The following is a 25737-nucleotide window of genomic DNA, read 5'->3' on the forward strand; positions in this document are numbered from 1 at the left end:
TTATTATTATTATTATTATTATTATTTTACCTATTACAGGAAAGAAGAAATAATATATTCATTGTGACAGTTACATGTCAAAACTGAACCGTCTTAACAGTGACTAATTCAGGCAGACTTGATTGTATTATTCTGCTGCAGCCCATTTTCCCATTTTGGCCAGAAAACAATAACTTCAAATATCGATCAAGAAGTAAGTCAATTCATCGCGGTGGTGGGGGGGGGGGGGGGGGGGGGGTCCGAGTGTTCAGTGGCTAGAGCACTCCCTTCACACGCAAAGGGACTAAGATCAATCCCGGGTGACCTTCCTGTCCACAGCAGCTGAGTCTGTTAGATCTGGCGAAAAGTATTTAGAGATAAACTAATGTCCCATTCAAAGGATAGAAAGAAATTTTGCTCATGTCCGTTTCACGCTATAAGTACCGCCATAAACTCCATGGGCGTAATCGCTCTAAACTACTACTTTTAATTTTTTAACACCACTACCAAATCCAAGCATCAGTAACACACTTTATATATATATATATATATATATATATATATATATATATATATATATATATATATATATATATATATATATATATAGTCACCTGGAACAACTACAAAAGACGTCTAACTTCTAATGACATGGCACAAGACCGAAGGGCTAGAACTCAGGTGGTCGCTGGTTCGGATAAGTAAGTAGGGCAATCCTTCTTCACATCAAGTTATTTTCTATAGCAAGTGTGAGATGATCTTTATCGATATAATTAACTGATTTCTAGTTCAATTTAAAAAAGGGGTTTCGTCAGTGACATCAGATATCGATATCATGTGAATGTTCAAGAGACAGAAGTCGATTACTCCTGCTAATTTTTTTTGTTTTATTTTCCGATCAATTTTACGCAATGGAAGATGTCTGAGGGATATTATTCAAACAATTTCAAGCGGAAATACTCATTATAGAAGGATTGGTTCAAATCTCTCATAATCACTTGATTTCAGCTTCAGTTGTCAGACTATTACTTTAAAGGAACCCGTGAACTATGAAATATTGGCTCCACTAACCTTAACAGTTCATTTTGTATTTTTTTAAAATTCTTAACGACAAAGTAACAATAATCATGACAATTCACTTCCCAGCAATTATCTCTTTTTCTGATCAAATATTTGGCTGTCAAAACTAAAAAAAAAAGGAAACGTTTTATCGTAGACTTTCTTCTATTATCATAAAACCAACAAAATCTTGCCAGATATACCATGACACAAAGAAAACCACACTGTGTAAAAACAATGTAAGTCAATCTATTTATACGATAAATGAACTAAAACAAAACTACAATCAACGAATGCCAAAGTTAAGTCTCACGCTATAATATCATATTCAAAAGCCTGGTTGATTAACAAAAAAGGTGAAAAAAAACCAACATCTGACAGCTAGTCTAGATACACCTTTCAACAAAATCCCGAAATGTGCGTAAAATTGAATGTCTTAACGTGGATCCTCAATCAACTTTCCCACAAAATAAAACTTGGGTAGATTTTCATGACAGAGCGTCATGTCGATTGTAAAAAGATACAAATGTCACACTTTTTGTGCACTCATCTTGGCCTTAGATAAGATTTTTACTCCTAAATTTCAATAAATTTCTTTTTAAATAATTAAAATTGCCTTTATTCATCTCATAATGAAAATTTGTCTCTTACTGTCTTCTCCAAGGAAGACTGGAATAAATAACCCAGGCGTCAGCCGCAATGCAGCGCCGGAAATTGAGCTAAGGCGAGGTGACTTGTTCAAGGCCACACAGCGCAGCGGCGGGTGATGGATATCGGTACCCTTTGGGAACGAAGCAAAGACCCGTACCGCTGAGCCACGCTGCCACCTTGCTGTTCTAAACTTATTCATGATTAGAGTCAATGCAATTTTGTTTTGGCACCAGCAGATGGTGCCTTGCGTATATAATAGTAATAGTCTTCAGATTATTATCCCGGTTTCCGCAGATACACGTTGGATAGGAATCTGACCGACTTTTGGGCCTAGCTTAACTCTCTCCTTACCAGCCATTTTCAGGATTTTCCCCAAAACTTCACACCCAACTAAAACAAAAATATATATCTTTAACACTCAAACTCAATAACCATAAGTTCTTGGGATATACATACTTTCTGTAGCAAAACATACTCTATATCTACAACACACTGTTCATTTTGTTTAAATTTTATGATGTACAAAAGAAATTTGAATAAGAATAATGTTGGTTGTATCGTAACGAATGTGACGATTTTCCTATAGTTGGTAAGGAGAAGGTTAACATAATAATATTTTGAGTCATTTTTTTTAGATTCCCATTACCACAATAAACCCATAAGGAATTGGGTTATCAGATATACAAATACGTGGCCATCGACTCTGACTTATCGCAAAGTACTGTGACTAGTATAATACTACTTCATTACTCCTATTATTTTGACTCATTTTCCATTATAAATTGTACTTTTATTGTTATGAAAATCACAGGTTTTTCTTTAATGATAATGACTTATAGATTTGCATCCTAACATTTGAAGACCACAGGGGAAAAACGATCAAAGTCACATTTTTCAGCTTTTGAGAAAATCAAAATTAAAGTTTGGAAACCCATTTGAAAACGCCACATGATAATATGAATTGAACTGAATGTGAATTACTAAACGTATATATTTTGACCACAAGTCAGATGCGTATAAAAAACAAGCTATTGGTTGAGTTTAATACCAAATTATTGTGACATTAGAACAGTAAGTGCCTTTCGAACTTTGATCGATTTTCCCCTGTGGCCTTCATTTGCATTTGTCACCAATCGTCTACTTCACTTAACGAATACGTACTGAAGGATAAAGTCTCTGAGACAATTCATTGAAAGTACGTAAGATTTTGCATTGCGATTTGAAAATTCGAAGATTTTTTAGAAATCCGAAAGACAGAAGTAGAACTAGAAATATTTTCAAGTTATCTTCCTAGTTCTTTTTTTTTCTCTTTTATCAAGTTCGTTTCAGTGATAATTTTTATTAAAAAAAAAAAAAAAAAAAAGAAAAAGAAAAAAAATAGAAAAAAAAAGAAAACAAATAAAAACAAAACAAATACAAAAATGGAAAAAAGAAAAGAAAAAAAAGAATGATATAAGTTACATTGGTCTTTAAGTTTACACGCGTGTACGAAGGAAATATATCTGTCGCTATACTTTATCTTTCTTTTTTAAAGTAAAACCATTATTGTAGTTATCTCCCATTATAATAGACAATGGGGGTTGTCCCGATCGAGCACTCGCTCCAAATGCAAAGGGACCAAGATCGAACCTGGGTGCAGTCGATATTTTTTTCTGAACCCCCCCCCCCCCCCACTCCCTCCTTCTATCTACCCAGCAGTGAATGGGTAGCCGGATCACTTCGTCCTGGCGGAAAGTACTTTTCGATAGACAAGCGTCATATCCAAAGGGTAGCAAGCATTTGCTATTGTCCGTTTCACTCTATAGAAACCGGGATAAAATCCGCCTCCAATGAGCCTAATGGCTCTGAAGGACTAGATTCTATAATGCACACTATTCTATTTGAATACTAAGGTTATTGAACATGTGGATTGTAAAAGGTAATGTACAAAAATACCAAACACGGAACCTTTCGGGCTCAAAACCCTTCTTCGGCCAATAAAAAAAAACAGGGAAAAAGTTAATACATCACTGTAAATAAAGACAGCCGACCAGACCAGACTTGCCTATTTATCTGTTTTTCTGTTTTGATTTTAAGTGATCTATTTACGCTTTCTGTTTTTGTTATTGGCTGAAGTAGCGGCTTGAGCCCGAAACGTTCAGTGTCTGTTTATGTTGTTCTATTACGAACCTATTACATTCTATTCCTTTTTAATACATTGCTTTTCACAATATTCTACGAGCTGTTACTCTAATCGAGTCTTTTTTTTTATTTTTTTCACTTCTTCCTCTTATTTTTTTTTTCCAAGGAAATCAACACTAACAGTTTAAGTGTGAACCAATTGAGAAGCTGTTTATCTATTCCACCCCAGTTCCACTGTTTGATCTCAATAACGTCTCCTTGCATAATTATTACTACGAAGGTTTCCTTCAATGCCACGTATTAATTACATCAAGAATGAAATGTCACTCAACCACCCACTCGAGGCAGGAAAATGGAAATCTCTATCACTGTCAATAAGGGCTGCGAATGCCCGCCTACATTTCATTACTAGGAGCATAAATATATAGCTCTATTTCTCTCTCTCTCTCTCTCTCTCTCTCTCTCTCTCTCTCTCTCTCTCTCTCTCTTTCTCTCTCTCTCTCTCTATTTATCTATCTATCTCTCTCTCTCTATCTATCTATCTCGTTCAATCAATTCGTTATTTTCATTCAATCACAAGCGCAGAGCGCAGAGACAAGGCAAAATCTTAAATAATCATAAAACCTCCCACTTCTTATCTCCTTGAATACGCGACTACGACGACCATAACAGCAACTACAACAACGACAAGCAACACCAACACCAACACCAACAACGACAAGCAACACCAACACCAACACCAACACCAACACCAACACCAACACCAACACCAACAACAACAACAACAACAACAACTACTACTACTACTACTACTACTACTACCACTACCACTACTACTACTCCTAATCCTCATTTTTTAAAAAAATGTCTCTTAGTTGATGAGCAAGGCTGGATTGAACACCAAACACTCTCTCTTGTACAAAAGGTCTTGTATGAAACTGATGTTGTTCGATATTATATTTACAAATCCAGGACCTGCCATTCTTGGGATTCGTTTTAATAGTTAGGGCGTTTATTTATTTGTGTACCGTCCCCTTTATTTTACAATAGAAGGATAAGAGTTGTAGAAAATGATTTCTCTCTGTTAAAATAACATTATTGATTTGCGCACAACGCTGGTGAAAAGCGCGTGAATGCTTATGAAGATATCTGGAGCAGATAGAGCGAGGTATGGGAAAGAAAGACGAGTCTGCACCAACTAATATAATGGATCAATGAAAAAAATAATAAAAATACTCGCACCATAAGATTGTTGTCGATTATCTGTATTATTAAAACTTAATGAAAATAGGAGCGTGAAAATATGCGTGGTGCCAATACTACCGTTTTATTAAAGAACACAGTATGTGCTATTTGGTTAACATTGCATATACTGTGTTTTTAAAAACAACGGCAGGATAGGGGGTCAGCGTAGCTCAGCGGTAGGGTCTTTGCTTCGTACCCGAAAGGTACCGAGTTCAATCACCTGCCGCTGCGCTGTGTGGCCTTGAGCAAGCCATCTAGCTCTAGCTCAATTTGCGGCGCTGCACTACGGCTGACGCCTGGGTTATTCCAGTCTGTCCTTGGAATAGACCCTAGAGAATAATTTCCCCTATGGGATGAATAAAGGGAATTTTATTTTTATTTCTTTATTTTAATAGTGGAACCAGATCTTCTATAGTCTGTCAAAACACATTTCTCATTTTGGACAGAAATCATTGAATTTCATCATATCTATAACTATAAGAGATGGAGTGAGTAGGAAAGTGCCAGAAGACAATAGAGAATAAAAATTTCACGGCGGTGATGGGGGTTTGAACGGTAGAGTCCCCGGCCAGGCGGAGTTGTCATTGTACCAGTAAGGTCGCGGGTTCAAACCCCCATCACCGCCGCGAAATTTTTATTCTCTATTGTCTTCTCGCACTTTCCTACTCACTTCATCTCTTGTTGTTATCAACATAAGTGGATGCTCTGATCACTTTTCTGAATAAAAAAAATTCACCCCATATCTATAACTATAACTATTGATCGTTTGAAATGATCTCAAACTGCTCAAAGAGGTATGAAAAACTTCAGACATTTTGGGAGTCTCAGGTTCAGGACTGTTTGACAAACCGAATTATTTGAATTACTTTTTTCTGGAAAATTACAATTTGTGATGTGTTGGTGTATGCAGAAATTGTCATAGTTAAGGTCGTTTTGACAAAATTGATTTATATAACCATGACATTTCTCGCAACGGACTTTTTCCCGACGCAAATGCCATTGACGTTCTCTTGAGCATAAAGCTTTTTTATAAAGCGCAATATCCACGAAACGTGTTCAAAGCACTTTACATAGGGTCCCTGACCAACAGCAACAACGGAACATGTAGAAAAGGACATGACGCCTGTTAGACGATATTACAATTTGTTTTCCGACAGAAACAACGCTGTTAACGGCCAGGTACTTATTTTACACCTGGGTACCGTGAAAGAACATGAGTAAAGGGCCTTTTCCAAGGACTCATGTATGCGCCGAACGCGAGGCTCGAACCCAGGACCTTCCGATCCGAAAACGAGTGTCAATCCCACAAGACCGTATAGCCGTACGCTAGGACAATGGAGTGGGGGTAGTTATAGAACTGATTCATGATTGAGAGGAAAGTAAAACTGACCAGAAATTAAATAATGTGCACTTCTATCTATAACAATTGGTTAAAATACAACCCCAAACATCTAATGTTACGACATACGATCATGGCGACGACATGTGGAGACTTTTTTGCTATTCGAGCAGAATTCGACACCTGTTCTAAATTATGTCATTGTTTTTGAGGTGATGAGGTGAATTCAAGTATGTTGAGTTTAACCCTCTCCATACCAACTATAGGAAAATCGTCCCATTCGTTACGATACAACCAACATTTTCTTATTCAAATTTCTCTTGTACATCATAAAATTTAAAGAAAATGAACACACATGTGTTGTAGAGCATGTTTTGCTAAAGAAATTATGTATCGCAAGAAATTTGAGTGATAAGAATACATTTTTGTGTTAGTTGGGTGTGAAGTTTCGGGGAAAATCCTGAAAATGTCTGGTAAGGAGAGAGTTAAGGACCTGTTACTAAACTGTAATATGGCCCGAAATGTATTTTTGATATCTATTTGACTCGGTAATCTTCCATTAACAGTAAGGTATAAATATAAACAATGTTTTAGGCAGAAATTCACTGAAAGACAATACTAACCAATAATGGTTTACTCTTGATTCACAATGCAGTTTAGTCAAACAAGCCATAATGGTACACATTTGATTCACGCATCATTATAACCAAACAACCCATAACGGTACACAAATCTCATAAAATGTTATATAAGTTACGCTGAAAATCCTTTAACAAGCATCGGATCCACCGCTACATAATACCGTTTTGAGACGATTTGTCACACATAGTACATCTTAATTATCCTGAATCATCTCATATCTAATGGAGATATTTGCGTTACATTGTCATTGTCTAGTGGTATGGCATCGAATCCCGCTCTGTGCATTGCATAGTTAAAAAATAAAACCCTCTTTACTCACATTCTCTCACCGTACTCAGTGTAAAGTGAGTACCTACCTGGACGTTAACAACTATGTCTCTGTCGCGGGAAAAAAATTAAAATTGCCTAACAGGCGTCACGTCCCGTTCTACATTTTAAGTATGCTAAGGACCCTTTGTAAAACACTTTGAGCATTTTTAGTGGAAATTTCTATTTCAAAGGTCAAGGTTTGATTTTATTATATGACGGTCCTTAATAATTACGTTTAAGATACTGCCATAAGCGTAATGTTTCTCACCCTCGCATTATTTGAAACGAATATTTTTGTGTTCGTGGATAGCTCACACGGTAGAGCCACGCTCTCACCTGCCAGGCGGAGTTGTCGTACCAATAAGGTCGCAGGTTCAAACCCCACCACCGCCGCGGAAAATGTTTATTCTCTATTGTCTTCTGGCACTTTTCTACTCACTTCATATCTTGTTGTTACCAACATAAGTGCCTGCTCCACTCACTTTTCTGAATTAAAAATTCACCCCATACACCGGAGCATACTCAATGTCTCAATCGTTTCTATGTTATATGTTTGTGTTGAGAATATTGGCTATTAAGCTTAACTGCTGGTCAAAATACTTCGCGATGGTGGTGGGCGAACGAATCGGCGGTCCCAGAAGTGGGTGAGAGAGGGATCTAGAAATGACTTGGGTTTGAAACGAATATTTTTGTGTTCGTGGATAGCTCACACGGTAGAGCCACGCTCTCACCTGCCAGGCGGAGTTGTCGTACCAATAAGGTCGCAGGTTCAAACCCCACCACCGCCGCGGAAAATTTTTATTCTCTATTGTCTTCTGGCACTTTTCTACTCACTTCATATCTTGTTGTTACGAAGATTAATTATTCCTTACCATTATAATGAGACAAAATGAAGGCCACGACTTCGACAAAGCTAGTACGAAAATAAGTACGAATTATATCATTTATTAACTACCCAGAATAGTTGGAGAACAAAAGACAGTCGGAGTACAAGAGATTTATGTCATCATCGATTTCCACATAGCCTAGCAAGCCTCGGCAAATATTGCCTCACCTGACCTCATGAATGGCTCTACCAAAACAATTCAATTAGACTGGGGCTGTTAGACCTCCGACCCTCTTTGATTGTGTACTGTGTTTGCACAATTTCCTATGTAGATGGGATGGATTTTCGTCAATAATGCTTGTAAATTACGCTAGCGTTGATCTACATTGCATTGCCGTTTTTAGTATACCTACTCCTACTAGAAGTTCAAACCCCATCACGCCGCGAAAAAATGTTTTATTCTCTATTGTCTTCTGGCACTTTTCTACTCACCTTATCTCTTGTTTTACCAACATAAGTGCCTACTCCACTCACTTTTCTGAATTAGAAGTTCCAATGTAGCATTTTGTGATCAAAATGACCTTTGTTACATTCACCATCATGACGTTGCGATTCAATAGATGCTCCAAATCTCCCGGACCGTTCGCGCAACAAATGGCAAGTAATACGACCAATCTCCTATGATACCGGGCATGCAAGCGATAGGTTTTGCACCTTAGAATGGTGCCTGTCTCTTGCTGTTATGAAATCCGAGATTTTTTGTGATCAAAATGACCTTTGTTACATTCAGCGTCATGACGTAGCGTTTCAACAGATGCTCCAAATCTTCCAGACCGTTCGCTCAACAATGGCAAGTAACACAACCAATCGCTCATGATACCGGGCATGCAAGCGACAGGTTCTGCATGCACCTTAGAATAGTGCGTACCTCTTGCTGTTATGGAACCCGAGAAGCTTTTCATTTCAAATTAAGGAACTAGGGAGCAGGCACCGGTGTAAGATAAAGATCTCAACAAGTGTGTATGAAAGATGCCGGACAAAGCAAGAAAGAAAAATACAAGAAAAAAAAATCATCCCCAAAAAATCAGTCAACCTCGTCTGGTAAATCCATGGGACCTTCTTTTTAGACGTATTCTCCTCCTTCTACTACTACTACTACTTACTACTACTTACTACTTACTACTTACTACTACTGACTACTACTACTACTATTACTACTTACTACTACTTACTACTTACTACTACTGACTACTACTACTACTATTACTACTACTACTACTACTACTACCACTACTACTACTACTACTACTACTACTACTACTACTACTACTACCACTACTACTACCACTACTACTACTACTACTACTACTACTACTACTACTACTACTACAACTACTACTACTACTACTACCACCACCACCACTACGTCCCTCAACACGTCATGATGATTTTATCTTGAATCGAGATGTCACATATCCACTCCTCTACCGGGGGTCCCGATAACTCAGTTGAACGCGCAAAGGGACCGAGACCGATCCCGGGTGCAGTCGAGATTATATTTTTTGGAACCCCCTGTCTACCCAACAGTGAATGGTTATCTAGGGTCTTAGTCCAAATGGAAAGTACTTTGCTATAGACTTGGACCCCCTGTCTACCCAACAGTGAATGGTTATCTAGGGTCTTAGTCCAAATGGAAAGTACTTTGCTATAGACTTGGACCCCCTGTCTACCGAACAGTGAATGGTTATCTAGGGTCTTAGTCCAAATGGAAAGTACTTTGCTATAGACTTGGACCCCCTGTCTACCCAACAGTGAATGGTTATCTAGGGTCTTAGTCCAAATGGAAAGTACTTTGCTATAGACTTGGACCCCCTGTCTACCCAACAGTGAATGGTTATCTAGGGTCTTAGTCCAAATGGAAAGTACTTTGCTATAGACTTGTGTCCTATCCAAAGGATAGCAAGCAATTGGTATCTTCTGTTTCACTCCGGCTCCATGGGCTAGATGGCTCTGAAATACTACTTCCTACATAACTATGCATGGAAGAGTGAATCCCTGTGTTAATACGACTTTTACAATATATCCCACATCTCATTATTCGTACCATGATCTATTTCGTCGGATCGATAAGCGAGTCCTCCATGTTGGTTGTAATGGAAGAATAGGTTGAAACCAACGCGTAGAACCATCAACCGGCTATCTATCGAAGCCAAAATAGAATTCAAATTTCCCTCTTTTGTTTTATAGCTCCATATAAAGGAATCAATCCCTCCACGGGCGGCAGCGGCTTGGGTTTTCGACAGATAGTCGTACCGTAAAAGCCAGCCGTACACGCCCCGGAGATAAATCTTGAACAAATTAGGGCTATTTGGAATTCACTTCCCCTCTCATTCAGACCAGCAAGTACACTGGAAAGAGACAAATCACAACTGTTTTAAAAATATTATTTATCATTAACTTGGTATCTTCTTGTAATTGATTGTGAAATTCTATTTAGAGGCTAGTATATCGTGTCGTTTAAAGATAATTTTCCCTATTTGAACCACTATGGAGATTTCAGTAAAACTCTGTATAAATAAAAAAAAATTTATTATTGGTATAGATAGTATGCAGATGACGTCACTCAGGCCTTTGTTATTGTTTTTGCCATCCGCGTTTGTAAGTTGTTCTCACTAAACTGTATTAACCAGACTATAAAAGTTCATGGTTACACAGAGTTTGTGTGTTGGTCCGTTATACTTCCGGATGGCAATGTTGTGAACTCCTTGGCCAAGCGCAATCTATAATATTCCTTACTGCTCTACTACAAACGGGGATAAAAATTACAATTTATCCGAATAAAATATATCATAATAACCACTAAAAGACGTCAGCAGCCACAACAATACATAGATACCACTAGATCGTCAACAAAACCCGATTTTAATTATCCTATCAGATGATTGCCATTTGCCACCAGAAGTGACTCGAGAACAAACAAACGGCGCTATGTGTTACTATATTGATTGCCCTCGTTCAGATTAAAACATTAATCGATATTTTAGCAAATATATTGTCAATAATTGTCAAGACATATTTACACCACCAACATTGTATTCACTAGATCCTTTTTAAAATGCGATAATCAAACCACGAATTGCAGCGGTCTTAGACGCCATCAAAGTATGGGCTTGACTCTGCGATATGGATAAAGGGTAGACATCGACATCGTTACATTTACCACTGTAATATTCTTCAACAGTCGTAACGTCACTTCCCTCGTAATGACACATGGTAACTTAGTAACTGGTTCTAAACTATCGGAACAATGGCGGACGCCCTTATGAAATATTTCTCCGACGAGCATAAAAGCGTATCCAGATGAAAAAAACCCATTATAAATCTGATCATGTTTTGACTTTCAAACATTTTGATCACAAGACATATGAAAAGTTCTAGCCAGCATGAAGAATAAAAAGTACCGATTTTCTTTGTTTAGAACCACGATGGCCGCCGTTGCTGGGCGACGTGACATCAGACTATTGAATCCAATTAGGGCAAGATGGCAAGTGGATAAGGCAATCTACTTCCACACGGAAAACACGTGTTAAGCCCGTTGTCGGTATCTAATTTCTTCTTTGAGCAAGAAACTATCGTAGCTTTTAGTTCTCATTTCGCGACGCTTTACCAATGGCTGACGTCTGGTTATGTTTTTTTGTTTGTTTGTTTTTAAGTGTTTTACGGCGCTGCAACACATTAAGGTTATATCAGCGCCAGTAAAAAGGAAGAAAATGGGATAGTAAAAAGTTCTAGAATTACAATTAAAGCACCCAAGAAAAAGTAAGACAGAAAGCATGTTGGAAAACAGATACAGGGGGATAGAAGACACACTATGTACCTCAATGCCCACTATGGGAGGTCAGGAACCCCACCCAGATGTCTGTTATCTAGGTCCACTCGAGTTAATTGTAAGACGAAACAATTAAGGTAATTTTCCATCCAGATCATAATGGGAAAATCTTATTGAAAAGGCATCAGAAATCACTCGGACAGTTGGCTTTGAACACAATCAGAGAATGAACGCTGCCACCACCATCTACCCTTTTAACCAGTTAACTTCGTACGTACTCTGGAAAGGCACTTATATTTTTAATGAACTTTTATACAATATCCACTAAATGTGCTCAAAGCGCTTTTACAAGGGATCCCTGGCCAACAGCAACATTTAACATTTAGGACGGGACATGACGCCTATAAGGCGATGTTACAATTTTTTCGGTTAGAAACAACACTTTTAACGGCCATGTACTCATTTTACACCTGAGTACAGTGAGAGAATTTGAGCAAAGAGCCTTTTCTAAGGAGTCAACAATGCGCCGAGCAAGACTCGAACCCAGGACCTTTCGATCCGAAAGCGAGTGTCATACCACTTGTCACAAGGTGCGTTCGCAACTCGCAATGGATGCGAAGGCCGCTTATGACCTTAAAGTGTGGAGAGGTAGACGTGGACGTTACAATCACCAACAGAACACCGTATCTGACAAGAGAGCCATTATTATTTATTTAAAGTAAAAGAAAGGGGAACAGCTCATAGTTATTGAGCAAAACAGAATAACATTGCATATATTGACAGGAAAAATCAAAAGTACATACAAGTAAAAAGTAGTAATGCAATATAAAATTCATGTAAGTTTTAACCAAAATAAACTATACTTCACCCAGGTTCCAACCGTTTCATTAATTCCCACTAATAATGAAATTATTAATTACAGATAGGGTCAAAATAAACTGTTCATATTCCGAAAGGAGAATAAAATTAATTACAAAATTGTTCACACAGGGTGCGGTGTTCCAGCCTGTTCAAATCCAAAATTGTTCCAAAATAAAACACATAGATCGAGTGTTACTTCCTCATCTTTACAAACGTTACATTGTATTTTGTTCATATTTCTCAAAAATCATATTGTTCAAAAGGGTTCAAAACACATTTACCGGGCGCTATGTCCTAGCCCCGTCAAAATTACAAAGTTCAAAGATGCAAACGCATTTACCGGGCGCTATGTCCTAGCCCCGTCAGCTCTTCACGAGCACAAAATACAAAAACACAATATCGCTTAGAGCCCATAACCGGGTACGACACACAAAATACTGGCCATATTAGGCCCACTTCGGCTACAATACAGCCTAAAACACAATGCTGGCCAACACACAGGCCCAACACATATCGCCTGAGAGCCCATATTCGGGTGCGACATAAAATACTGGCCACTTTGGGCCCTTTTCACTGTGGCTTCAACATAGCCAAACAGAATTCCAGCCAACACACAGGCTGTACAGGTCTTCCTTCTTCGACCTCAAATCGCAGACTGCCCGTTGAACATCGACCCAAGCCGAAACGTAGGACAGGGTATCTAACGGTATCTCGGTTGATGCATAAGATTGATGAGGGTGTCTTAACACTGATGGAACATGATAACCCTCCGTTCTTTCATTGCCTTCATAGTATACACCACCCACGGCGAAAACAAGGGAGTCCCTATTCCAACACCCATCCTACACTCATAAATCATTTAATTATATGGGTTTGATTCTACCCGAGACCTTGGTGGGTACGACAACTATCTCCCTTTGTTACCTAGAAGGCATTTCTTTACATCACTCCCCACTGGAGGACAAAAATCCCAAATTTTTGATCAAATCTAAGAAATGCCTGACCACTTAGGCAGCCGAGACAAAAAGTCTGGACCATGATTGTCCGAACCTTTCACAGACATCAACCGAAAACGATACTGGTGGAGCATCAGTGACCATCTCATCAGACGACCATTTTCTGACTTGGCTTTGTTGAGATATAACAAAGGAGCGTGGTCAGTCTCCACAATGAATTTTCTGCCCATAAGATAGCTGTTCAAACTCCTGACAGCCCACACAAGAGCTAAACACTCTTTTCAACCACTGAATACCGTTGTTCTCTCGGTAACAGTTTCCTACTGAGGTAAACAACTGGGTATTTACCATTGTAATCTTCATCGTCAATAACAGCTGCTACGGCACATTGAAGAATTCCACTTCCGTTTATGTCCGCAGTGCTCCGGTCATGGTACCGTTTCAATAAATTTGCGTGGTACGTTTTCTTTGAAGTACCAGCCTGTATTACATAATTATTATGTCCAACTACACGTTGAACTTCAAATGGACCTTGCCATTTCAATTCAAGTTTGTTGTGCTTTGTCGGGAGCAACAACAACACTTTGTCACCTTCTTTGAAGTTGCGCATCTTGGCCTTTCTATCAAAATATGCCTTATGCCTTTTTGAGGCCCTCTTTAAATTTTCATGGGCCATATGGATAGTAGTCTCAAGTTTTTCTTTTAGGTCTACAACATATTGGTATGTTGTCTTTACCTCTTCGTCCTCAATAGACTCCGTCCACAACTCTCTGAGAATTGTCATCGGGCCTCGTACTGGGCGACCGAACAACAATTCAAAAGGGGAGAAGCCCAAGGACTCCTGTGGTGCTTCACGGTAGGCAAACAGTGCCGCATTGAGATATCGATCCCAATCTGACGGTCTCTCTGTAGCCAATCTCTTAAGCATCCCTTTGAGAGTGCCATTAAACTTCTCCACCAGCCCATTACACTGAGGGTGATATGGACTTGTGGTAAGTTGTTTCACAGACAGTAGTCTACAGACTTCTTTCATCAAATCTGAGGTGAACTGTGTATCTCTGTCATTTAATATCTCTTTTGGTATCCCCGTCCTACTGAAAATGTCGACGAGGCCTTCCGCAACTGTCGCGGTTTCTATGTTTTTCAAGGCTACAGCTTCCGGGTACCGTGTGCAGTAATCTACCACAGTAAGCATGTAGCGATTCCCTCTATTTGATGCAGGAATAATTGGTCCTACCAAATCTACCGCTACTCGACTAAATGGTTCGTCTATCAGCGGAACTTCAGTCAGAGGCACTTTTGGGGTCATTCCTCTTGCCGTTGACCTTTGACATTCGTCACACGATCTACAGAAGCGGGTGACGTCATCCCAAATGTTGGGCCAGTAGAAATTGCTGAGAATGCGCTCAGTCGTTTTCTTGGCAGCGAGATGTCCAGAGAGTATGGACTCATGAGCTAAACGCATCACTGTCTCTCGCAAATCTTTTGGGACCATGACTTGTCTAATCACGTCACCGTGCTCAATCTTTGGTGATTGAAAATATCGTACTAGAACCCCTCTATCATATTCAAACCAACTTTTATTATTGGCACCAGTCTTTTTCACTTCTTTCGTAACTGCTGCCTCTCTCGCACATTTCAATGTCTCGTCTTTGGTCTGTTTTTCTTTCAAAACAGCCTTACTAACACCTGTTTCCACTGAGGGGGCAGTGATCAATGGTTTCATTCTCTTCTCTTTTTGTGCCCTCGTCTGTGCTGCTTGAGCTGAGTGCTCACAATCATTTCTCATGAGATTCTCGTGGACTGAATCAGAGTGATCGTCATATTTTATTGGCGTTCCTGGGCATTTGACTCCTGGTATATTTCCCAAAATGACGTCATACAAAGGTGAGGCCATTTCTAGAGCCGTCACTCTTCCCTTGTAATATGGACAATCAAGCCACGCTTCAGTTAGTGGGGCACTCACAGTTCTCATCAGCTAGACTGACCTTCACTCTCTTTTCTTGTTCTTTCTTTTCTCTACTCACAAGGCCTTTTCTAATCACAACACAACTACTGCCGCTGTCTCTCAACACTTTAACTCTTTGTCCATTTATCCAACCAATAGCGACCGGCATACCTGTCGTCTCTATCGCGTGTCCCGAACATGCTGCGGACACCGTAATTAATTGTCAAAATTCTTTATTTTCCCTCGGCGCTTGACGTTGAGAGTTAGTGTTGTTCATGATACCATTGTTAGCAACATGATGTTGTGCATTGTTACAACACGGCAGCGGTTCTGGAGTATTCATAGCCGCTACTCCAAAAGTCTTCTTATCAGTATTCTCCATCCTTTTTCTTTCCCAGCACTGCTCAGTGGAGTGGTACCTACGACCACAGTATCCACATTTCGTGTCTCTTTGTATTGCAGAGATTTGTGGTCTGTTCTTACAATCCCTCTTCAAATGTCCAACTTTAAAACAGTTGTGGCATCTAATTACTGAAGTAGGTCGTTTCATGACAGGTTTGTGACCATCTTGCTGTTTGCTTGGAACCTTGTCGTTCTGATATGACACAGTTCTTGAGAAAGCGCCGGCAGTCCCGTGCGCTTCGACATATTTCTCTACAGTGTCGACTACTTCCATAGATGTATTTGGTTTCCTTTCCTTCAGGAAAACCACCAGCTCCTTGTTACAAACATTTACGAGCTGTTCTTTAACAATCAAGTCCAAGATGTCCTCAGGCTTTGTTCTATCCTTGCCGGACATAGTTATCCACTTTTCCAGATATGTGGATATACGGGTTCGAAACTGACCCATCCTTTCTCCTATTTCTGGTCTACTTTTACGGAAACGCTCTAAGAAGCCGTCTTCCGTTAAATTGTAACGTTTCAATAACGCGCACTTTACATTATCATACCGGGTAGCGTCTACCTCGTCCAAGCGAGTGTACACGTCCAACGCATTGCCTCTAAGCAACGCCGACAAATGAATCGCCCAATCCTCTTCTCTCCATCGATTTACGGTTGCATATCTTTCAAACCTGAGTAGATAGCTATCTATCTGATCTTTCGATTCATCAAAATATGGCAGGCGAGGACTTTTAGCCCCAAAACTGCCAGTCGAGGGTTCACTGTCAGTGGAGGAAGGGGTTCGAACCGGGACCACGGAATTTTCAATTTTTAGGCGCTCTAGTTCCAGCTGCCTTTCAACAAGAAGAGCTTGTTGTTTCGTTTGTTCTGCGATTGCATCACGCTCTTTCTCTTTCTCAAACCTCTCTCTCTCTCCTTTTCCTCTCTGTCCCGTTCCAACTTTTCTTCCACCCACACTCTCAGTTCGTCGCCATGTAAACCCAACTTTTCCCCACATTTTAACAACCGTTCCACATCCATAATGACAAAATATTTATCGCAACGTACTTAGAAAATCGATAGTTTGAATAATATAAAAAGAGAAGGATCAGCTAAATGCAGATAAAAATCTACCCAATATACCTATTGTCAAACAAACAATAGCAAAATCAGTAATAACAGCTGACGCTTCGTCAGTTCAAAAAGTTAAAACATCAAGCGATGACCACTACATTATACCAAAACAACATTATCTAGACTTTAATCAATTGAAAGTATTAAGGCCCTTCACACCGGCCTTTCATAGTTCGTGGTTCACTCGCTTTGTGAACAAAACAATAAGTAGCGATACGCCGCGCGTACCCTACAACATCAGTGTAACCTCGTTACGCCTGAACAATTACGTGATATCATTTCACTCACCCAAACGATAGCTTTACATTACAGACAGTACATAGTCGTTAAATGATGAGAAGTAGCGCCTGAAATTAGATCTGACAGCCCAACCCCCTGATATGCATCAGTACCGGAAGCGACTCTAAATCCCCACAACAATAAGAGGCATTGACTTCTCAGAAACGAAGGTGTCTGTTGATATATAACGTCAGACCACCAAACCACACAATAAGAAACCCTGCTCGCAGCGCCAATTCATGTCACAAGGTGCGTTCGCAACTCGCAATGGATGCGAAGGCCGCTTATGACCTTAAAGTGTGGAGAGGTAGACGTGGACGTTACAATCACCAACAGAACACCGTATCTGACAAGAGAGCCATTATTATTTATTTAAAGTAAAAGAAAGGGGAACAGCTCATAGTTATTGAGCAAAACAGAATAACATTGCATATATTGACAGGAAAAATCAAAAGTACATACAAGTAAAAAGTAGTAATGCAATATAAAATTCATGTAAGTTTTAACCAAAATAAACTATACTTCACCCAGGTTCCAACCGTTTCATTAATTCCCACTAATAATGAAATTATTAATTACAGATAGGGTCAAAATAAACTGTTCATATTCCGAAAGGAGAATAAAATTAATTACAAAATTGTTCACACAGGGTGCGGTGTTCCAGCCTGTTCAAATCCAAAATTGTTCCAAAATAAAACACATAGATCGAGTGTTACTTCCTCATCTTTACAAACGTTACATTGTATTTTGTTCATATTTCTCAAAAATTATATTGTTCAAAAGGGTTCAAAACACGTTTACCGGGCGCTATGTCCTAGCCCCGTCAAAATTACAAAGTTCAAAGATGCAAACGCATTTACCGGGCGCTATGTCCTAGCCCCGTCAGCTCTTCACGAGCACAAAATACAAAAACACAATATCGCTTAGAGCCCATAACCGGGTACGACACATAAAATACTGGCCATATTAGGCCCACTTCGGCTACAATACAGCCTAAAACACAATGCTGGCCAACACACAGGCCCAACACATATCGCCTGAGAGCCCATATTCGGGTGCGACATAAAATACTGGCCACTTTGGGCCCTTTTCACTGTGGCTTCAACATAGCCAAACAGAATTCCAGCCAACACACAGGCTGTACAGGTCTTCCTTCTTCGACCTCAAATCGCAGACTGCCCGTTGAACATCGACCCAAGCCGAAACATAGGACAGGGTATCTAACGGTATCTCGGTTGATGCATAAGATTGATGAGGGTGTCTTAACACTGATGGAACATGATAACCCTCCGTTCTTTCATTGCCTTCATAGTATACACCACCCACGGCGAAAACAAGGGAGTCCCTATTCAAACACCCATCCTACACTCATAAATCATTTAATTATATGGGTTTGATTCTACCCGAGACTTTGATGGGTAGGACAACTATCTCCCTTTGTTACCTAGAAGGCATTTCTTTACACCACTAGACCACATAGCTTGAATACTCGCCCTTCAAATATCAATCAATTCAAAGGATCCTGATCTTGCTGACAAAAACTCTCAAAGCTGGGCATGGACACTCGTTTGAGAGTTTTTGCCGAGATCAGGGTCGAGGTCATTTCATTCGATCGTTATTTGTAAAGACTAGTTTTCCGAACAATATGTGACCCACCGTCTCAAAGCGGTATTATGTCGGGATACACTCGGTTAAGGAAACTGAATTCATATCCACAAATATCAAACTTGGGTTTACTTTCTCTACGTCATTGTGGAATATAAATACTATTTATTGCTTTGAAAAAACTTCTAAGGTCCAATTTCTCATCATTCTATCTCTAAATTTACATTTTTGGGTTATGAATCATCCCGACATAATACCGTTTTGAGACGGAGAGTCACATATTTTAAATCCTACGTGTTTTTCCAGAGTACGACAGCACCTGATTGACGAGAGTAAGTTTTCTCGCCAAGGCTTTACTGTTTACATTCATGACTAAATAATTCAAGTTAATCACTGTCTGTCACTTTAAATCGGGGACAGAGTTAGTCTCGTAATGTCTCGTACTCTGTTCAGTACAGATATCAATTGTAACCCATCGCCTCGAAACGGTATTATGTCATGGTATTTTTTTATACCCAAAACTGAATTTTTAGACGAAAATATGAGATTTTGGGCTAAGTTTATATCTTTTATTTTGAACAATAAGTGTAGTTTCTTGAAATAACAAAAGCTAAAATCTCAAATTTCTTGTAATTCTAAGAACGAATTCATTCTTTTAACAAATAATATTTCATATCAATCTATACAGTTGACCACATTATATGTATATATATATATATATATATATATATATATATATATATATATATATATATATATATATATACGGAATGACATATTTTTGTTTGGTTAATTTTCCCGACTCTACAATCGTAGCGCCAATAAATATGACAGATTTTGAAATTCATTTGGATTCCTTCTTCCATCTCTTCGTTTATAAAATAATAATCCATATTATGTCTTGGCTCCGTTATTTACTTTAATTTCTTTTCATTATGTATTTTCTTTTCAAAACATATACCATTGTGCTATCATAAAAGTTTAATATGGGTCAGTTGTTTTAATTAAAATTTATTACCCAGATACTAGACTTTCTTCAACCTATTGACGTGCGGCTATGTGGTCTAGTGGTACGACACTCGCTTTCGGATCGAAAAGTCCTGGGTTCGAGCCTCTATCAGCTCATAGTTGAGTCCTTGGAGAAGGCTTTTTATTCACATTCTCTCACCGTACTCAGATGTAAAACGAGTACCTGGCCATTAACAGCGTTGTCTCTGTCTTAAATAAATGTTAAATGTTGCTGTTGACCAGGGTCCCCTTCTATAGTGCTTTGTGCACGTTTAGTGGATATTGCGCTTTGTAATAAGCTAAATTTTAAATTGCCAAAATTTCTTCATCGGTCAGCGGGTGGGTGACTGTGATTCTTTATCCCGACCACAAACGTTGACCATAATATACAATAGAATTAAACTTACAGTGATGTTTATCTATCTATCTTTCTTTCTTCCAATCTATCCATCTATTTAGCGCTATCCATTTCGGTGCATCATTTCGGGCTGTCAAACAATATCAATTTATTTATGATAGCACAGAGTGAAGTATATATAACTATCCCATTAGTCATGGAAATATACTATAACCTATCGTGCTGACATATCATATTCCAAATAACTGCTCATCTTGATTTATATGATAACATGTCTACCAGCATGGTTAAATGATTTGATAAATTATGATAAATTTAAACTGTTTTCCACGCTACAAATGTATTAGTGGTGGTCGTGGTATTAGTAGTAGATTTGATGTTTTTTGACATGTTGAGGATCATCTGTATCGTCCTACGTATGTGTAAAATAAGTTCTCTGTTGTTAGAATACGAAAAAATAGAATTGCTCAGTCGATCTATTTAGTGAGGCAGGTAAGCTCCTTATGATTTTGATGGGAAAAATAGAACACATCTTCATCAGTTGTTCGATATCAAACTACTTAGCATCGAACGTTGAATGAGATGGAAATGAGCTGTTTGTAAATTGCGTTTATTACCATTATTTATGTTGGTTTCGATAAAGACTAGAATGGTCTTTCTTGATAGACAATAAATGGTTATGAATACGTGATTACAATAATGCCATGGAAATTACTAGAAATAAAACAAACAAACATTCAGTATAAAATGAAGAGAGTATTGGGCATATAAATATATAAATCTGTTTCAATTCTTTAAAAGGAAAAATGTTATCACTGAAAAGTGTGGTCAAATTGCTAGTTTAAACATTCTAATAGGGTAGAAAGGTCATGGCGTCACACCTTCCACTCTTCTGGTTCCTAAATCATTGGAAATGTGTTTGTAACCAGTCCTTCGGAGGAAAAACAATGGATAGGCTACTGAATTATAAGGATGCACAATATATATATATATTAGTTGCAGGATGTATAGCTATATTCTAAGAATTACGGGACGTAATAGAGCGAGGATGGATAATCTTTATTGACGACCAGCATATATTTTGACTAAAGAATAAGATGCCATCGCTCTGAAACCAAATGATCATTCACACAAGATACAGCCCCCCCCCCCCCGGAAGAGTGGTTTAACACTTCCAATGAAATAGGAACCATTTTTTTTGACGTCCCATTTTTTCTTCCCTATCAATATCTTTCAAATATCATTCTCAGACAATGGCCGAGATATAGATAGTATGCGCTTGGCCAAGAAGGTCACAACATTGCCATCCGGAAGTATAACTGGTCAACACACAAAACTGTGTGTAACCATAATCATTTATGGTCTGGTTAAAACAGTTTAGTGAGAATTACTCATAAACGCGGATGGCAAAAAACAATCACAAAGACCTGAGTGACGTCATCTTCGAACTATCTATACATTTATTCAAGTCTAAATAAACATTGTGTCAATATATTATTGTGGTAAACGCTCACAAAATAGAAGGCCGACTGATCCTGGACTTCGCAAACTCTCAACTTGTGACCCACCGTCTCGAAGCGGTATTACGTCGGGATACACTCGGTTAGGGAAATTGAATTCATATCCACAAATATCAAACTTGGGTTTACTTTCTCTACGTCACGGTGGAATATAAATACTATTTATTGCTTTGCAAAAACTTCTAAGGTCCAATTTCTCATCATTCTATCTCTAAATTTACATTTTTGGGTTATGAATCATCCCGACATAATACCGTTTTGAGACGGAGGGTCACAATTGACACTGGCTCCACCAAAAATTTACAACACCGTTTACGGTGAAGACCCCAAAAAAAAGTGAACAGATAGTAGTCAATAGTTTGATCAATGGGGTCATTACTGTGTGAAACCGGTAGATAACCACGCCTCTCGGACAATCGTCATCATGTAAACAATGGAAGTGATTGGTAGACACAGCAAACTACACAGGTTTTACTATCGATGGTATGTGTTAAATAAAATACCCACTGTTCTACCGCTTGATCAGTAGAATCAGCCCAGAAAACTATGTGTATACTTAAACGTTTTTAATATGATCGAGAAAATCGTGTGATAACTAGTCACCCATTTGTCAATATAAAAAGAATAACAACGATCAACTGGAGGTCGAATTCGTTCACGTTATTGTTTATAAACAACCAACTATGTTTGTCCGAGCATGTGTGAAGGTGTGTCACAAATTCCATGATTTGATTGGTGAAAAATCTACTGGTTAATAGGCACTAATAACAACAACTCACGTATCACAATGTGTTGGCAATCGTCACAGTGGAACTTAATTTTCTTTACAGAGGTATCGGGTGGTAAATTAACGAAGACGGTGAACTTTTTCGGCAGAATAGAGGCATTCATTTACTTAAGCTGAAATGATTTGAACGGAATAAGAACAATTCAATCTGTACCAGTTTCTTTATAAATCATAAAAACCTGATTACTCGATTGGTCAAGTAGCGGAATGTGAGATTTATTTTAGTGATAGGTAACAAGCAAACACACAGAGGTTTTTATTATGTTAAAAAAAATTATTAGAGAAATATTACAGTGGGCCGAAACATCTCCTTTCTTGCGGATAAAAACAATAACTAAGTAATATCTTTTTAATTGAGCTTTATATAGCGAAATATCCACTAAATGTGCTCAAAGCGCTTTACAAGGGGTCCATGGTCAACAGTAACATTTAACATGTAGGACGGGACATGACGCCTGTTAGGCGATATTACCATTTTTCGGACAGAGACAACGCTGTTAACGGTGAGGTACTCATTTAACACCCCGAGTACGGTGAGAGAATGTGAGTAAAAAGAGCCTTTTCCAAGGACTCAACTATGCGCCGAGCGCGAGGCTAGAACCCAGGACTTTCCGAGGAGGAGGAGAAAGAGGAGGAGGAGGAGGAGGAGAAAGAGAAAGAGAAAGAGGAAGAAGAAGAGGAAGAAGAAGAGGAAGAAGAAGAGGAAGAAGAAGAGGAAGAAGAAGAGGAAGAAGAAGAGGAAGAAGAAGAGGAAGAAGAAGAGGAAGAAGAAGAGGAAGAAGAAGAGGAAGAAGAAGAGGAAGACACCGAAAAAGATCGGATTGATATTTGCACCTTGGCAACAATTAAAAGACTAGATAAATATCTGACACTCCTAAAGCCAAAAGAAGGTCGATGTTCGATGTCAAGCCTGCTAGACAATCTGACAATCGATCCCCGGCCACGCGTCAATTTACTCACTGGCGGTATTCTAATTGGCAATCCACCTCTCCTATTATTATTATCTCTTAGGAGTGTCTCTTCTTACTTCGTGACAAACATTTGATGTCAAACTGCGTCACGGATCAAGAAAATTGTATACATTATGATATTATAAGTACTATATACTTTTTTTGCTTCTTGAAAATAGATATTGTTATCTGATTTGTTCTTGTCTAGATCTAACTTCAGTTTTCGAAATCTTCAAAAGTTGTGCGACTTTTTGAGAAATTATCAATTGTAATTCTAGATACGGATTTTGTTACGAATGGTTTTTGTTCTAGAAGTAGATAGATGTGAGTTTGGGAATTTTTCAAACGCTATAAATATTTACAAAGCCATGATACGAATATTGTGTTTTACTTTAAAAGCAAAAGAAACGTGGAATGAGTACAAACGCACTGCTACACACAGATTTTGATTTGGTTATAATTAAGGTAATGATCAAAAAAAAAAAAAAAATTAATAAATAAACTGGTTTTTGTAATGGCTTTATATCGCTAGATCATATGTATTTCAGATTTCATATTTTTTTTTCGTGGCTCACGGAATCTTAAACACTGTCACCCTTTTGAAGGAATGACATGTAAAAGTTGAAGATATGAACGCAAATAGAATAGGTTGATGAGAATTATAAAGATATACAAAGGGTATAAAATATTTCATAAACTTGCGTATTATTAGGTTTTTGCATTGATATTTAATACATTCCTTTTCAACGTCATTCCTTTGATTTGTATTTGTTTAAAAGTTGTTATTTTGTCTTGCCTTTTTTGGTAGGGATTTGAAATCAACATTTCTTTGACATGCGTAATAAAAGAATCAATTACCTTCCGACTTCCTTTAGCCAAGCTAAATACAAAGGCTTGCGAATCTTGAAGATAGTAATCCCAGAATAATATCAGTTTTTCTGAAGGGAATATCAGAAGTCAAACAAGATACAAATTCGGCAAATAATGAATTATTAACAAAATGAGAACATTAGAACAAACAGTCACACATTTTAAAGGTTATTATTGATTCCTTTTCATACAGTTAAACCCAAAATATATGAAATAGTCAAATAATCCACAATATAATAATATTACAACAACTCGTCAACTAATAACAACAGAAATTCGTCACACTCGCAGTGAGCTGGAAGGGTAAACTTTATTGTGAGCAGATTTGGATAATGCAGCACGTGGAATTGTCACAGACCCTCCTCTCTATAATCTGTTCTCTTCGGCATGGGTTTTACATCTCGGTGATCTTTCATACGCCACCACCACCGCCGCCGCCGACAAACCTGTTGCTGATTTTTACTCACGCACGTTCTAACGGCCCATGCGACACTGTTGTTAATTGACAACTAGTAGTGAGCGGCGACGGTGATGCGGCGGTCGGCGGTCGGCGCTCGAGTTGAGTCGCGAAGCGAGCCAGGTTGTGTCTTATGTATATCTCCCGTTCTCCGGTAAAACAACGCGAAATCAACGATTACTTTGTTATATAGATAGTATGCGTTTGGCTAAGAAGCTCATAACATTGCCATCCGGAAGTATAGCGGACCAACACACAAAACTGTGTGTATCCATGAACGTTTATAGTCAGGTTGATACAGTTCAGTGAGCATTACTCATAAACGCGGATGGCAAAAACCAATAACAAAGACCTGAGTGACGTAATCTTCGAACTATCTATAGAATGTAAGTGTGAGTAAAATGGATACAGTCGCGTCGTGTTATAAAACTGCTCTCTTTTAGAAAGAAAGAAGAATTGAGCTTTTATATAGGGCAATATCCACTAAACGTGCTCAAAGCGATTTACACGGGCTCCCTGGCCAACAGCAACATTTAACATTTAAGACGGGACATGACGCCTGTTAGGCGCTCGGCGATAATACACTTTTTTTCGGACAGAGACAGCGCTGTTAACGGCGGGTA

General features: G+C 38.6%; 1 protein-coding gene across 7 annotated transcripts in view; it reads right to left on the minus strand.

Moving 5' to 3' along the window:
- Positions 1–25108, minus strand: part of LOC144971524 (uncharacterized) — a 311145-nt gene extending 286037 nt beyond the window's left edge. For 5 of the 7 annotated variants that reach the window (XM_078912516.1, XM_078912513.1, XM_078912518.1 and 2 more), the window contains exon 1: positions 24646–25082. The gene's annotated coding sequence lies outside the window, so the exon portion shown is untranslated. Of the gene's footprint in view, positions 1–24645 lie in introns of all 7 variants that reach the window. The other 2 variants (XM_078912522.1, XM_078912517.1) reach the window with 2 other exon arrangements.
- Positions 25109–25737: the final 629 nt, after the last annotated feature.

The sequence above is a fragment of the Berghia stephanieae genome, chromosome 4 (assembly GCF_034508935.2).
Source record: "Berghia stephanieae isolate SIO BIC M18660-M18661 chromosome 4, UCSD_Bste_1.3, whole genome shotgun sequence".
Classification (NCBI taxonomy): Eukaryota; Metazoa; Mollusca; class Gastropoda; order Nudibranchia; family Aeolidiidae; genus Berghia; species Berghia stephanieae.